The 14,933-nt window shown below is 43.4% G+C and overlaps 1 long non-coding RNA gene across 1 annotated transcript; it reads right to left on the bottom strand.

Annotated features, from left to right (window-relative positions):
* Positions 1 to 3,577: 3,577 nt before the first annotated feature.
* Positions 3,578 to 14,315, bottom strand: LOC138292743 (uncharacterized). The gene is made up of 2 exons (XR_011202782.1): positions 13,420 to 14,315; positions 3,578 to 7,425 (listed from the first exon to the last, which is right to left on the bottom strand). It is a non-coding gene; the product is annotated as an uncharacterized lncRNA (long non-coding RNA).
* Positions 14,316 to 14,933: the final 618 nt, after the last annotated feature.

The following is a 14,933-nucleotide window of genomic DNA, read 5'->3' as shown; positions in this document are numbered from 1 at the left end:
GCCAGCAGGCCATGGCTTAACCCATCGAAAAGAAGGTGACCAAACATCGGCACCGAAAAAGGCCAAAGAATTGCCAAAGACATCCGACTCCGGTCGAGATTCAGGCTCCGAACGATCTCGGCACCGAGAGTTCGACTCACCCAAGGTGAGAAAAGTAACGTCTGAACCGAGAAAGACTTTATCGGAAGCATCGGTACCAAAAAAAGCGGCTTCGGAGCCGAAAAGAAGCTCTTACACAGAAGAGCAAGGACTTTCCAGCCAAATGCATACACACAGATTTGAGCAGGAAATAAGTATGGGGGAACCAGACCATACCCAAAGGAGGTTGCATATCCAGGAAGAGACTGGAAAAATACAAACTCTTCCTCCAATTAAAACCAAGAGAAAGCTGGCATTTCATGAGTCAGAAATGCAGCCGAAGGCAAAGGTGGCAAGAGATAAAACCCCACCACCAAGGTTTTCGCCACAACCTTCTCCACTACACTCACCACAGCTGTCCCCGGTAACAACACCTCCAATGCAGTCACCTACTCATAGAGGGATGACACAGGATGATCCGGATGCATGGGACTTATATGATGCTCCAGTATCAGACAACAGCCCAGTTTGTTACCCAACAAGGCTGTCACCTCCAGAGGACAGTACTGCATATACGCAGGTACTATCAAGGGCAGCTACATTCCACAATGTAGCAATGCATTCAGAGCCAATAGAGGATGATTTCCTATTCAACACCTTGGCATCCACCCACACTTCATACCAGAGTCTGCCAATGCTCCCGGGCATGCTTAAGCATGCAAAACAGGTCTTCCAAGACCCATTTAAAGGAAGTGCTATCACGCCTAGGGTGGAGAAAAAATACAAACCTCCCCCAACGGACCCTGTGTTTATAACACAGCAACTTACACCAGACTCGGTGGTTGTAGGAGCAGCAAGAAAGAGGGCAAACTCTCAATCGTCAGGAGATGCACCACCTCCTGACAAAGAGAGTAGGAAGTTTGATGCAGCGGGCAAACGTGTGGCAGCACAGGCAGCCAATCAATGGCGGATCGCAAACTCACAAGCCCTGCTGGCTCGCTACGACAGCGCACACTGGGACGAGATGCAACACATTATACAGCACTTGCTCAAAGAACACCAAAAGTGTGCCCAACAGGTTGTGGAAGAAGGACAAGCAATATCCAACAACCAAATAAGGTATGAATTAGACTCTGCAGACACAGCGGCACGTACAGTCACCTCTGCGGTAACCATTCGCAGGCATGCATGGTTACAAAGCTCGGGCTTCAAACCAGAAATCCAACAAGCTGTGTTAAACATGCCTTTTAACCAGGATCAATTGTTTGGGCCGGAAGTGGACACAGCAATTGAAAAATTAAAGAAGGACACGGACACGGCCAAAGCCATGGGCGCGCTCTACTCCCCACAGAGCAGAGGCACATTTAGAAAGCCACAATTTAGAGGGGGGTTTCGAATGCAAACACCAGAGCCTTCCACCTGGCAAACCAGACCTACCTATCGGGGACAATGCCAGAGAGGAGGGTTTCATGGCTCATACAGAGGTGGACAATTCCCAAGAGGAAGGGGAAAATTCCAAACACCTAAGACAAGTCAAACCAAACAGTGACTTCAATGTCACAAAACCCCAAAACTTAACACCAGTGGGGGGGAGACTTACCACATACTACCAAAACTGGACACACATAACTACGGACGCATGGGTCCTAGCCATTATCCAACATGGTTATTGCATAGAATTCATAAATTTCCCGCCAGATGTGCCCCCAAGGGCACACAATATGTCCAAAAAACACTTAGACCTATTACAACTAGAGGTCCAAGCATTATTACAAAAACAAGCAATAGAGTTAGTACCCAAACATCAGAAAGGAACAGGTGTCTACTCACTATATTTCCTAATTCCAAAAAAGGACAAAACGTTAAGACCTATATTAGACCTCAGAACACTGAATCTCTTCATCAAGTCAGATCACTTTCACATGGTAACACTTCAAGGCGTGGTTCCCTTACTAAAAAAAGAGGACTACAAGTCAACGTTAGATCTCAAGGATGCCTACTTTCACATACCCATACATCCTTCCCACAGAAAATACTTAAGGTTTGTAATACACGGCGTACACTATCAATTCAAAGTGTTACCGTTCGGGATAACAGCCCCAAGGGTATTCACAAAATGCCTTGCATTAGTAGCCACTCACATAAGGAGATAGCACATGCACGTATTCCCATACTTAGACGACTGGCTAATAAAAACCAGCACTCAACAACAGTGTCTTCACACGCAATACATTATAGAAACACTCCACAAACTAGGATTTTCTATAAATTACCAGAAATCACAACTGCAGCCATCCCAAATACAACAATACTTGGGAGCAACACTCAACACACAAAAAGCGATTGCTACTCCAAGTCCACAAAGAGTACAAGCGTTCCAAAATATAACATCAAACATACATCCAAACCAACACTACCAAGTAAGGTTTGTAATGAAACTTCTAGGCATGATGTCTTCATGCATAGCCATTGTCCCAAACGCGAGATTACACATGCGGCTTTTAGAACAGTGCCTAGCAAAACAATGGACACAGGCACAGGGTCAACTCCAAGATCTAGTGTTGATAGACCGCCAGACACACTTCTCGCTTCAATGGTGGAACCCTATAAATTTAAACAAAGGGCAGCCATTCCAGGACCCAGTGCCTCAAGATGTGATCGCAACAGATGCTTCCATGATGGGGTGTGGAGCACACCTCAACAAGCACAGCATACAGGGACAATGGGACAATCAACAAAAACAACTCCACATAAATCATTTAGAACTGTTAGCAGTGTTTCTAGCATTAAAAGCATTTCAACCACTAATAGACAACAAACACATTCTTGTCAAAACCGACAACATGACAACAATGTATTATCTCAACAAACAAGGAGGGACACACTCGTCACAACTGTGTCTCTTAGCCCAAAACATTTGGCATTGGGCAATTCACAATCACATTCGCCTAATAGCACAATACATCCCAGGCATTCAGAGCCAGTTGGCCGACAATCTCAGTCGAGATCACCAGCAAAGACACAAATGGGAAACTCATCCCCAGATCCTACAGGATTACTTCCTACGCTGGGGAACACCAAAAATAGACCTATTCGCAACAAAAGAAAACGCAAAAAGCCAAAACTTTGCATCCAGGTACCCACACCCTCAATCCAAGGGCAATGCATTATGGATCAGTTGGTCAGGGATATTTGCTTACGCTTCCCCCCCCCCCTCTCCCACTCATTCCTTATCTGGTAAACAAACTAAGTCAAAACAAACTCAAACTAATTCTCATAGCACCAACCTGGGCTCACCAACCGTGGTACACAACACTGCTGGACCTATCTGTAGTACCTCACATCAAATTACCAAACAGGCCAGATCTGTTAACTCAACACAAACAACAGATCAGACACCCGAATCCAGCATCGCTCAATCTAGCAATCTGTCAAATGCACATATTTGCAGATACTTACAAATGCATTTACAAAGGAGTTTTGACACGGAGAGCCGGAGTGAAAAATCAATGACCAAAGGTCTGTTTATTTTTGCTGCAGCAAAGAGGACAGGTTTACCACTGGCATCCCAGGCCCGAAGTAAAGTGTGCTGCCATAAAGCGTTTAACAGTGATATTTATACTCATACATCAAAGGATACATAAAATGTGTAACTAATGATATACGTCATACAGATATTTTAAGGAGTTAATCAGTTTCCACACACTGGTTCCATTTCCAGCCTTGTCCTTGCCTCCCTTCTGCAGCTGCCTGACTCCCCACATTCTTGAGACCCTTCAAAGGATTACGTGGTTCAAAGGTATAGATATCAGCCTTTCCCTCCCCAAAATACCACAGCCGAGGTCAGTTAGTTATTTGAACACACAATTATAATGAATACAGTGCCCCAGTTAGGGAAAGAAACCAGCTGCAAGCCTATGGCGTGGAACCAGGCTTATTTTACCTAAACAAATATACATAAGATAACATATGTGATAGACAGTGCGTTCAGAGACAACAAAAGCTCAAACTTACACGTGTAAAAGAAACGAAGCAATTCAAAATGAATTCTAACAATCGACCCTTTTTGAGTTTTTTTTTCTTCTGAACATAATAAACGTTTTGAATAGTTCTAAATTTCCTCATATATGTTGAATTTTACTCCCACTTCATTGAAATTTGCATTCATGGGGACATAAACAACCGATGGGTATGAGCAACCAGTATCTGTAGTGAGGACAGTGGGGTCAATAGCCATTAGGGAAGTTATCTCTTCTCTCTGCATCATAGCTCGATTGGTTTCTAGTATTTTCACTGGCGGAAGTTTACACAATTTTAAACAGGAACAGAGAGCAGGTAAGCACTGCACTAATAAACAACTTAATACAATAGCTATTATTATAAAAAGTATGTCTTTAAACAACCAGCCCCACCCCCCAAACCAAGACCATAACCATGATAAACTCCAATCGCCTCCTTCATATTGGCCCCCCTTTTCAAATACCTGTACTGCTTCTTTTATTTTCCCAATATCCAATTCTATCTCTGATGACTTGTTGACAAAATAACAGCACTTTTGCTGGTACTGATGTTGGATTAAAACACATACTCCTCCTTGTTGTACTGTAATCAAGTCTAGGGCAAGCCGATTTTGTATCGCCAATTGGGCTGCAGAGTTTATCTCTACCTGTATACTTCCTATGGCCTCTCTGGTGGCATTAAATGCAATGGCTAATTCAGCTGACATATTCATCATTGCCAGTTGTAAATCGAAAATTCCAAATCCGGGAATAAGAACATGTAATACTTGAAATACCCAGTTCTTTCGCTCCTCCAGTATGGGTGTCCCTCGTTTGTACCTATGTGCAAAACTCCCCATGTTAAGGGGCTGGGAAGATGATATATTTGATATCACAGTAATGTTGGGTGCCAAATATGCCAGTGAACATATCCCTTCCCAGTTTAGAGGCAGTACTTTATATGCAGTTCTTCCACATACGAAGTACATGCCTCCCTGGATTTGTGAATTGATAATGCTGTATTTTATTCGAGGCAATCCTACACCCTCTGGGGTGTCATGCTCAGAATTATTGCAATATTTGTAATCTTCCCAGATTGTATTTAGCAATGATACATTTGCCCAGGGTGCAACATATGAACATCTAGCCGTCCAGAGGGGGCCAAGGAAAACCCGGGACAATATTACAGGTGAATTTTTCCCATTTCTATCTTGTTCTCTGGAGGGATCATATAACAATCCTTCTGGATCTACTAGAATCTCATTTTCTCCCACAGTCAGGTTCCAATAATTCACAGTGTAATTTTGATGAGTCCCATTAATTAACGCTGTCCAATTTCTGTCTATTTTCTCCTCTCCTTCAAGATCCCAATTCCCTGTTTTTATATCAAATAACAAAGTGTAAACACACTGTTCAGGAGGGATCTTTCCCATGTATTTTGCCTCTGGGTTTTGCCCATAAAAATAGGTACCAAAACATATGGGAAACATTTTAAGTGTGGCATTCTCTCCAGGCATCGGGGAGAGCTTGTATTCTGCCTGGGTATTAGGGAGCACCGCACACCTAGGGTACCATTGATATTCTTGTTGGTCACATCTCCAAGTGGTATTTGGTACAAGACACACTTCCCCTCTTTCATATTCGCTTGGTGATACTGGTACTTCATAAAGGCCTATAGGATCCTCGGGGTGTCTAGACAAGTGCCGGCAAATCCAACAGTCAGTGAGACTTAATGTCTCCGCTAATTTTCCATGAACCTTTATCAATGGATGTAAGGTAGGATTTTGCAACAATGATGCAACACCACTGGACATTATACATATTAACATAAGGGTCACTAGGTACTTCATTATGGTTTTGTAGAAATAGTTATAAGGCCACTCTTCCCTATTCTCTAGAGGGATATTTGTCCTGCCAAATGGATATATCTTCATAATTTTATTGTGCTCTTCTTCTTGGTCCTACAACTTTTCTATGATACCGTTTTACTCGTCTCAACCGCCTACGCGTGTTCAAAAATATACTCACACAATTACCAAATATGTAAATGCAAAATATTGATATCACTATACTAATAATCATATACGTATAGATACAGATAAGTGAATTTTTCCTTCAATGTTCACACCCACTAGGGTTCAGCACCGCCGTGCTTTCCACTCTAGCAGTTAGGCTGCACTGGTTGATCCAGGACAATAGAGGTTGGCTTGATCCTAGGTCCCTTAGCTTCTCCTTTTCAAGTTTTAACTCCTGGTGAGTCTCAACTCCCAGTGAGTAAGTCGCAATACTTCAAAATTAATCTTCAGTATAGTTTGTCAGTTTCGTTCAGTGTCTCAGCAAAATGAGGGCGGAGGCCAGCAATTTTTCAACCAGATTAGTGATGTGCTTGGGTATTAAACAGAAAAAGGGCACCTTTTTTTTTTTACCGCTGGGACTACAAACCGCACCAACCCTAATGGCTGGCCGCTTCCGTAGAACTGGTACTTGGTTTTTTTTTTTCTTTCTCGCCAGTCACAGAACTGTTAACTCCATTTACCCACTGATTGAATAGCGTTGCACAAGCTGCATCCCACTATACTTGTGTTCTCGTTGAGACAATTGTTCTGACCAATGTTCTGGTGTCGTTGCACAGGCTAGTCACCCGTGTTCATGCTGGAATTTTAGTCATCACAGTCATTTACAACCTCGTCACCCAAAGTGTGCGTAACAACAGTGAGGATAGCTCGTTTTAATGCTGGTACATCAATGGCATCGGAAATGCCGGTGGCGGTGAAAGCGGGGAACTGTATTTCACGAAGGCAGGCGTGCCGTATTCTGCTGAGCAAAGGATTCCTTGGCCATTCAGAAGAGACCTCAGTTTGCAATTCCAAGCTAGGAGCTATCAGGGTGATGTAAATGTAGCTTTTCGTAGGGGTCACCACCTTACGCACCTTCAAAATTCTGTTCATTTGGATGGGCGAGGACGCAGGTTGTATCGATGAGTTTGTTGATCTTCAAACAGCAACTCTTCGTCACTGGGCTGCTGTGTCACCGCAGGAGCAGAAGTAGCACTTGAAACCTGTGGAGGTGTTTCCTGTCTCCCTTCTTCGCTGTAATCAGGAGACAATGGTAATTCTGCTGTTAGAGTACTCTGTAGTGGAATTGGTGCACGCTTACAGTGGCTAGCATGTATCCAGTTTTTCCTTCCTTCCACTTTCACCGCTGTCTGTGTTGCAAGCAGTACCTGGGCTGGCCCCCGCCACCTGGGCTGAAGACTGTTGGTTCTTTGAAAATTCTTTGTCATAAGCCAATCCCCTGGCTTAAAAGGGTGACCAGGGCCTTCAAGAGGAGTCGGTAGGCTGGCCTTGACCTGTTGGTGGATCAAACGCAAATCTTTAGTCAATTGTTTACAGTAATCTACAAACAAAGGATATTGCACTTCAGAAAGCTTCTTTGGTCGTGGTACCCCCCAGATATTGGCTGGCCTCCCCATGACAACTTCATAGGGGGATAATCGTGACTTGCTACTGGCAGTCATCCTGATGGACATTAATGCTAGGGGCAAAGCATCTGGCCATTTTAAGTTGGTCTCAGCACAAATCTTAGCTATTTTGCTCTTCAAGGTGTAATTATACCTTTCTACAAGGCCCGCTGATTGTGGGTGATTTGCAGCATGAAATCGATGTTTGATGTTAAGGGCGGTACAGACCTTCTCCATTACCTCATTAGAAAAATGACTGCCATTGTCACTCCAGACTAATCGTGGCAAGGCGTATCTAGGAAAATATTCTTTTAGTAATATTTTGGCGGTAGAGAGAGCACCATTGTCTTTTAATGGGTAGGCCTCTATCCATTTTGAAAACATGCATACTACCACTAACACGTATTTCAGTTTGTTACACGGTTCCATGTGGATAAAATCCATCTGTATAGCTTCAAAAGGGAGATCAGGAGGGGCAAAGTGGCCAGGGGGCGTAGGGGTCCCTTTTCCTGCATTGTGCACTGCACACACCATACAACTTTTAACCAGGTTATTAGCAGCTTTGGATATCAGAGGATTACTCCAAACATGGTCCAAAGTTGTCTTGATGCCTTGGGCACTGATGTGTGCAGGACTGTGGGCCATAGTAACCATAGCGTGTACATAGCAATTAGGTAACATCCATCTTCTTCTGTCTGTGTCATCTGTGTAACAACCCTCACTGTCTAGTCTACCGTTCTTCTCCCACTGTTCCCTTTCTTCTGCTGTTGCTTCTGCTTGAATATCTCTCACACACTGCATGGTATTTTCTAATACTTCGTACTGGGGCTCTCCCTTGATGCTACTCTCAACATATGCATTGTCAAATGGTGCTCGTGCTGTTGCTTTCGCTGTAGCATCTGCAAAAGCATTTCCTCGTCCTATATCATCAGTAATTTTTTTGTGGGCACTACACTTAATGATTGCGACCTGACGGGGCAGACTGAGAGCAGTCAAAAGTGTCACAATCAAGTTGCCATGCTGGATGGTAGTGCCATGTGACGTGATAAAGCCTCTATTCGCCCAGAGTCGCCCAAAATTATGAGCTACTCCAAACGCATATTGGCTATCAGTGTAGATGTTAACACTAAGATGTTCACTTATTTCACAAGCTCTGGTGAGGGCAATTAATTCTGCAGCCTGTGCCGAATTTTGCGGGATTCTATGAGATTCAACCACTGTTTTGACTGTGGTGACGGCATAGGCTGCAGTGGTCGTACCATCTGGTAACTTGAAGCAAGACCCATCTACAAACAGCTCTCCCTGTGGGTCAGATAGGGGAGTGTCTGTCAAGTCTACCCGTCCCTTAGTTTCTTCCTCAGTGGCAAAAATGCAATTATGATCAAATTCCACATTGTCCTGAGGGAGGGGTAGTAACGTAGCTGGGTTCAAGACATTGCACCGCTTCAAAGTAATATTTGGACTGAACAATGTTAATTCATAACCCGTTAGACGAGCACTGGTGAGGTGCTGCGTCTGTGTCTTGTTTAACAAAATATCAACGGCATGAGGAACCATCACAGTGAGCAGATTGCCACCAACAAACCCTTCACTTTGTTTCACCGCAGCTGCTGCAGAAGCCACTCCTCTAAGACAAGTAGGCAAAGCTTGCGCCACAGTGTCCAAGGTGGAAGAGAAGTATGCACAAGGGCGTTGTCTCCCACCTTGGGCCTGTGTCAAAACAGACAATGTACAGCCATGCTTTTCATGCACAAATAAAACAAATGGTTTGCTGTAATCCGGATTACCCAATACAGGAGCAGAGCACATCGCCTTTTTTAATTCTTGAAAAGCCTCCTCACATTTGTCAGTCCAAGGTACAGGAGAGGGCACATCTGAAAGTGTCAGAGCAGTCAATGGTTTCGCTATAAGTGAAAAATTTGGAATCCACTGTCTGCAAAAAGATGTAAATCCCAAAAATGCTCGGACTTCAGAAGGGGTGCGTGGTGCAGTCATTGTATGAACCAATTTAATTCTGTCTGGATGTAATCTCCTTCCCTCCTTAGAGAGGAGGTGTCCTAGATAGGTGACCTCCTCTCTACAATACTGCAATTTTGGAAGGGACACCTTATGGCCCAGAGGTGCTAAATGATGTAATAATGCAACAGTATCAGTCTTACATTGTGTCATGGAATCTGAGGCAATTAAAATATCATCAATGTACTGCAACAACGCAGAGCCTGTAGGTGGATTGAATTGGTCTAATTGACGTTTAAGACATTGACTATATATGCTCGGGGACTCAACAAAGCCCTGTGGAATTCTTGTCATCGCGAATGATCTACCAAAAATCGCAAAGCTAAACAAATATTGAGATTCTTCGGCAATTGGAATGCTAAAGAAAGCATTCTTCAAATCGATTACGGTGAAAAAACACGCAGAGGGTGGGATCATGGTGAAAAGACTATTCATGTCTGGGACCACGGGAAACTGGGGAATTACTATTTTATTAACTTCTCGGAGATCAATAACTAATCGATATACTGTGTTATCAGTAAATGATTGCTCACCATCTAATCTATTAGCATCATTTCGTTTCTTTACAACAGGAAGGATTGGACTGTTACATGGGCTGCTCACTATTTCCTTTATGACACCTGCATGCACAAGATCAGATATGACTGCCTTGAGCCCTTTTTCGCTTGATTTAGGTAATTTGTATTGAGGAACACGAGGTAACCGGGCACCTGGTTTGATTTTTATTACAATAGGGTCGATATCCATAATGCCTACATCATTCTTGCCTTTGGCCCATAAGCGAGGGTCTATTTCCTGTAGCTCTGGGGGTAAGTCGTATTCCTGTGAGAACATGCACCGAGTTGGGGAAACACTATCCATAGTTACATAGACACCATCCATTGAACAGTGAATAACTGCATTTAATTTCTTTAACAAATCTAATGCAAACAAGTTTTCATTGCAACCTGATGTTAAAGAGAGTGGCGTGTGTACTGTAAATGGGCCTACAGTTACTCTCATAGGTGTTGAGATGGGGCTCACCACGGGGATTCCAGAAATCCCAATTGATGTGGTATGAAGCCCAGACAGGGGAGCCCCGGGGACTGCAGAATGTGCAATAGATGTTCTGGTGGCACCAGTATCTAGAAGAAACTTATGGCCCTCTCCTTCGATTTTTACATCAATGTAGGGACCATTTTGATCTACAGGAATACTTACTCGCCCCTGGCCCTGTCTGTGGCTGTCCTAATAATTGTAGGATTCAGAAAAGAAATCATCAGCATAATATTGTCGTTCAAATGCATTGTCAAAAATATTAGTGTTACGCGGGACCTGATTCTCATTCTGCGAATTCTGATCAGTTCTACCTCTTCCTCGTCCTCGTGCATTACCTGCCGCGTTCCCTCTATGAAGTGACATACTTTGTCTTCCTTCCAGTAATGGGCAAGTATCACGCCAATGTCCATCCTGCTTACAGTAGGCACATTGGTTGATATTTAATCGGCGGTCTTGGGGTGGTGCAGATGCACCTCGGCCTCGACCCCTTCCCCGTCCCCTTGGTGGGCCACCCCTTTGCTGAGGGGTTGCATCCCGCTGAGGGTATGCCTGCTGTAATAATACCTTTTTCTTCAATTCTTTTACTGACTTCTCATTCTTTTCTAATTCTTCCTTGTACCTGCTCTCATAGTATTGCGCCATCTGCAAAATCTCTGCCTGTCCCTTCGTCATCCACGAACTCTCTGTTGCTTTTAATTTTTGTGATATTTCAGGTAGAAGGCCATTAACAAAGCGTTCTACAAATAGTGTGACACCTGTTACGGTGGCGAGGTCTTGACCGCTAAAATCTATGAAAGCTTGTTCAATTCGAGTAAAATAATCTGGGACATCTTCACCTATTTTCTGTTTATAAGTGGCAAGCTTTCCCCAATCCACAGTCTGAAGAGGTATAACAGTTTCTAACTTAGTCAATATCCGATTAGGTAAATCTAAAATATCCTGATGCGGCAGGGTTCCTGGTGCCCTTTGTGCTTCACGTGCTTCTAAACCCCCCCATGTATTTCCCAAAGTAGGTGCATCATCTACTCTTCTAATTTTATGCCAAACTTCAGGACCCAATAAAACACCAAAAAAATAGTCAATGTCTTTGAGTGTCATGGTTGTGGTGGAAATGGCAGTTCTAAGGTCCCGATAGAATCCAGCTGGATTCTTTCGAGGGTCTGGCAAGTCTTTCTTTATAGCCATTACCTCCTCCCTTTTCCATGGTATATGAACAAATTGGGCCACCGGCACGGGAGCTGGTTGTCCGGCGGCAGCTGCTGCTGCGACTGCAGCTGCAGTGGGCATATCAGGGTGCACTTCCCTCATTGGGTACCCCTTGTCATATCTATTTAGAACATCTTCCCTGGCTATGACACAAATGCGTACTCCCTCATTTATGCTGTTACTATCAAGAATACAAGCCCTACTGTCCCGCCATAATTGGTTTAATTCTTGTTCATAAGGGAGAGGGGTAGAATCTGTAATACAAGACTTCCAATCCCTCTCCAATTTTTCAATCATATACAGCAGTGCTAATTGCTGTCCAAAATGTGACATCTGTTGTATTGTGTCCATAATATCGGTGTGGGTGTAAATAAGATGTGACATCCAGTTATCTGACTGATCCTTGATAACCCGTTTTTCCCAATCCCCAATAGTGGAGCGGGTACTAGGGGGCGAAATCGACTTCATAGGTGTGCTCCATATGGGTGAAAGTGAGTGAGTGGCTGTGCACCGTCGGCGTTGTCCATTTGGGGTATTAGGGGCAGGGGACATTATTGGTAACCTTGCAGTGTTGGCTGGTAGTGGTGGGGCAGGTGGCGGAGGGATTAGGACTTGGGCTATTTGGGTGGCTTGGGCTAGAGGCTGTGGTGGCTGTGGCACATGCTGCTGTAGTGGTGCACCTGGATTTCCCAAATTGTGCCCTTGCCCTTGCTGCTGTTGCTGTGCCCCCATGATAGGTTGGGCTACTGCAGGGGGTGTGTAAGGTGGAGGTGCAGTAGGGCTATTATCTAATAGCTGTAGCATTACCTCATCTTCCTCTAATGCATGTTTGGGTTCTGTTGGCTTTGATACATAACTTCCCTCCACCTGGGCCCTATGGACTCTATCTTCAGACTCAATTCTTTTCTGGGTTTGGGAATGGTGGTACAGGGCGGCTTTCTGCATGATGGTTCTCCGGTTCTCCTTCTCTAACAGTTTATCTGACTTCGTTTTTCTTTTGGTGGCCTCAATTTCCCATTTTCTGTATACTTCAAACATATGTTGTCTAGCCTTTTTATGAAACAAACATTCCTGTAGGTAGATTAGTTTCTTTAAATCAAAAGACCCATCCTCCGGCCACTGGAGGTCAGGACAATGTCTAGTATATTTGCGCCATATACTATTATACAAATTATTCTCTAAACCATAATCCTTTAACATGTCCCACCCTGGTGTTCCCTCTTTTGGAATGGGTTGCTTTTTATCTAAACGTGGCACATGATTTCGGCGAAAACAAAGACATAACCCTTGCCAACATTTCTTATTTCCCATATCTAACCTTTTAATTTTTCAAAATGCAACACGCACCAAATTTCAAAATGCAACATGCACCGAAGAAACCCTTTTTCAAATGTGCACCAAAGAAAACCTTTTCAAATATTTACCAACTTACAAATTGCTCCAGGCCTGGGCAAATTACTCAAACAAGAAAAACACATGTAATACAAATTGTCAAATGGTACCTTGTACAAATGCAAATTTACCAAGAACTAATCATTCCCAAAAATGATAAGTTATCCAAAAACAATTATTCTCTCAAATGCAAGTTAAAGCAGACAAATAGCCAGCGAGGAACAGTCTTACCTGACTATCTGCTTTTTCCTGGATTTCTCTCCGGCCGCCCGTGTCAGACTAATCCGTCAAGATAAACACCGATGTTTCAGGGACTTCGCTGGGACATCATGAGAAAGCGGGGGGAAACCTGCCCGGTGGATAAGATGCAGCTGCTTCTGAAACTAAGTCTTTGTGCAGGGGCCCCTGGAATCTACACCTCCGGAACGGCGTCCCCCCACTGGCAGCACGTCTCGTGACAGAGCTACTGAAGATATCCACTGGAAGGTCCCTGTTCGGGCGCCAAATTGTCAAATGCACATATTTGCAGATACTTACAAATGCATTTACAAAGGAGTTTTGACACGGAGAGCCGGAGTGAAAAATCAATGACCAAAGGTCTGTTTATTTTTGCTGCAGCAAAGAGGACAGGTTTACCACTGGCATCCCAGGCCCGAAGTAAAGTGTGCTGCCATAAAGCGTTTAACAGTGATATTTATACTCATACATCAAAGGATACATAAAATGTGTAACTAATGATATACGTCATACAGATATTTTAAGGAGTTAATCAGTTTCCACACACTGGTTCCATTTCCAGCCTTGTCCTTGCCTCCCTTCTGCAGCTGCCTGACTCCCCACATTCTTGAGACCCTTCAAAGGATTACGTGGTTCAAAGGTATAGATATCAGCCTTTCCCTCCCCAAAATACCACAGCCGAGGTCAGTTAGTTATTTGAACACACAATTATAATGAATACAGTGCCCCAGTTAGGGAAAGAAACCAGCTGCAAGCCTATGGCGTGGAACCAGGCTTATTTTACCTAAACAAATATACATAAGATAACATATGTGATAGACAGTGCGTTCAGAGACAACAAAAGCTCAAACTTACACGTGTAAAAGAAACGAAGCAATTCAAAATGAATTCTAACAAATCTGGCTCCTGAAGTCTTAGAATTTGGGCACTTACACCTTACACAAGAATGTATGGAGGTCATTAAACAAGCTAGAAAACCTACTACATGACACTGTTACACAAACAAATGGAAAAGATTTGTTCATTACTGCCACAATAATCAAATTCAACCACTACATGCTTCCACAAAGGACATTGTAAGCTACTTATTACACTTACAAAAGTCTAAGCTAGCATTCTCTTCAATTAAAATGCATCTCACCGCAATATCTGCCTATCTGCAGATTACACATTCAACATCGCTCTTTAGAATCCCATTCATCAAAGCATTTATGGAGGGATTAAAAAGAATCATACCCCCCGAGAACACCACCAGTACCTTCGTGGAACCTTAATATTGTATGAACACGACTCATGGGACCACCATTTGAACCCTTGCACTCTTGTGAAATGCAATACTTAACTTGGAAAGTAGCCTTTCTAATAGCTATCACATCACTTAGAAGAGTAAGTGAGATACAAGCATTTACTATACAAGAACCCTTTATACAAATACATAAACATAAAGTGGTTCTCCGTACAAATCCCTACCAAAGGTTATATTACCATTCCACCTAAACCAAACAGTG

The sequence above is a fragment of the Pleurodeles waltl genome, chromosome 4_2 (assembly GCF_031143425.1).
Source record: "Pleurodeles waltl isolate 20211129_DDA chromosome 4_2, aPleWal1.hap1.20221129, whole genome shotgun sequence".
In the NCBI taxonomy this organism is placed as follows: domain Eukaryota; kingdom Metazoa; phylum Chordata; class Amphibia; order Caudata; family Salamandridae; genus Pleurodeles; species Pleurodeles waltl.
This window is presented reverse-complemented; position numbering and strand designations above follow the sequence as displayed.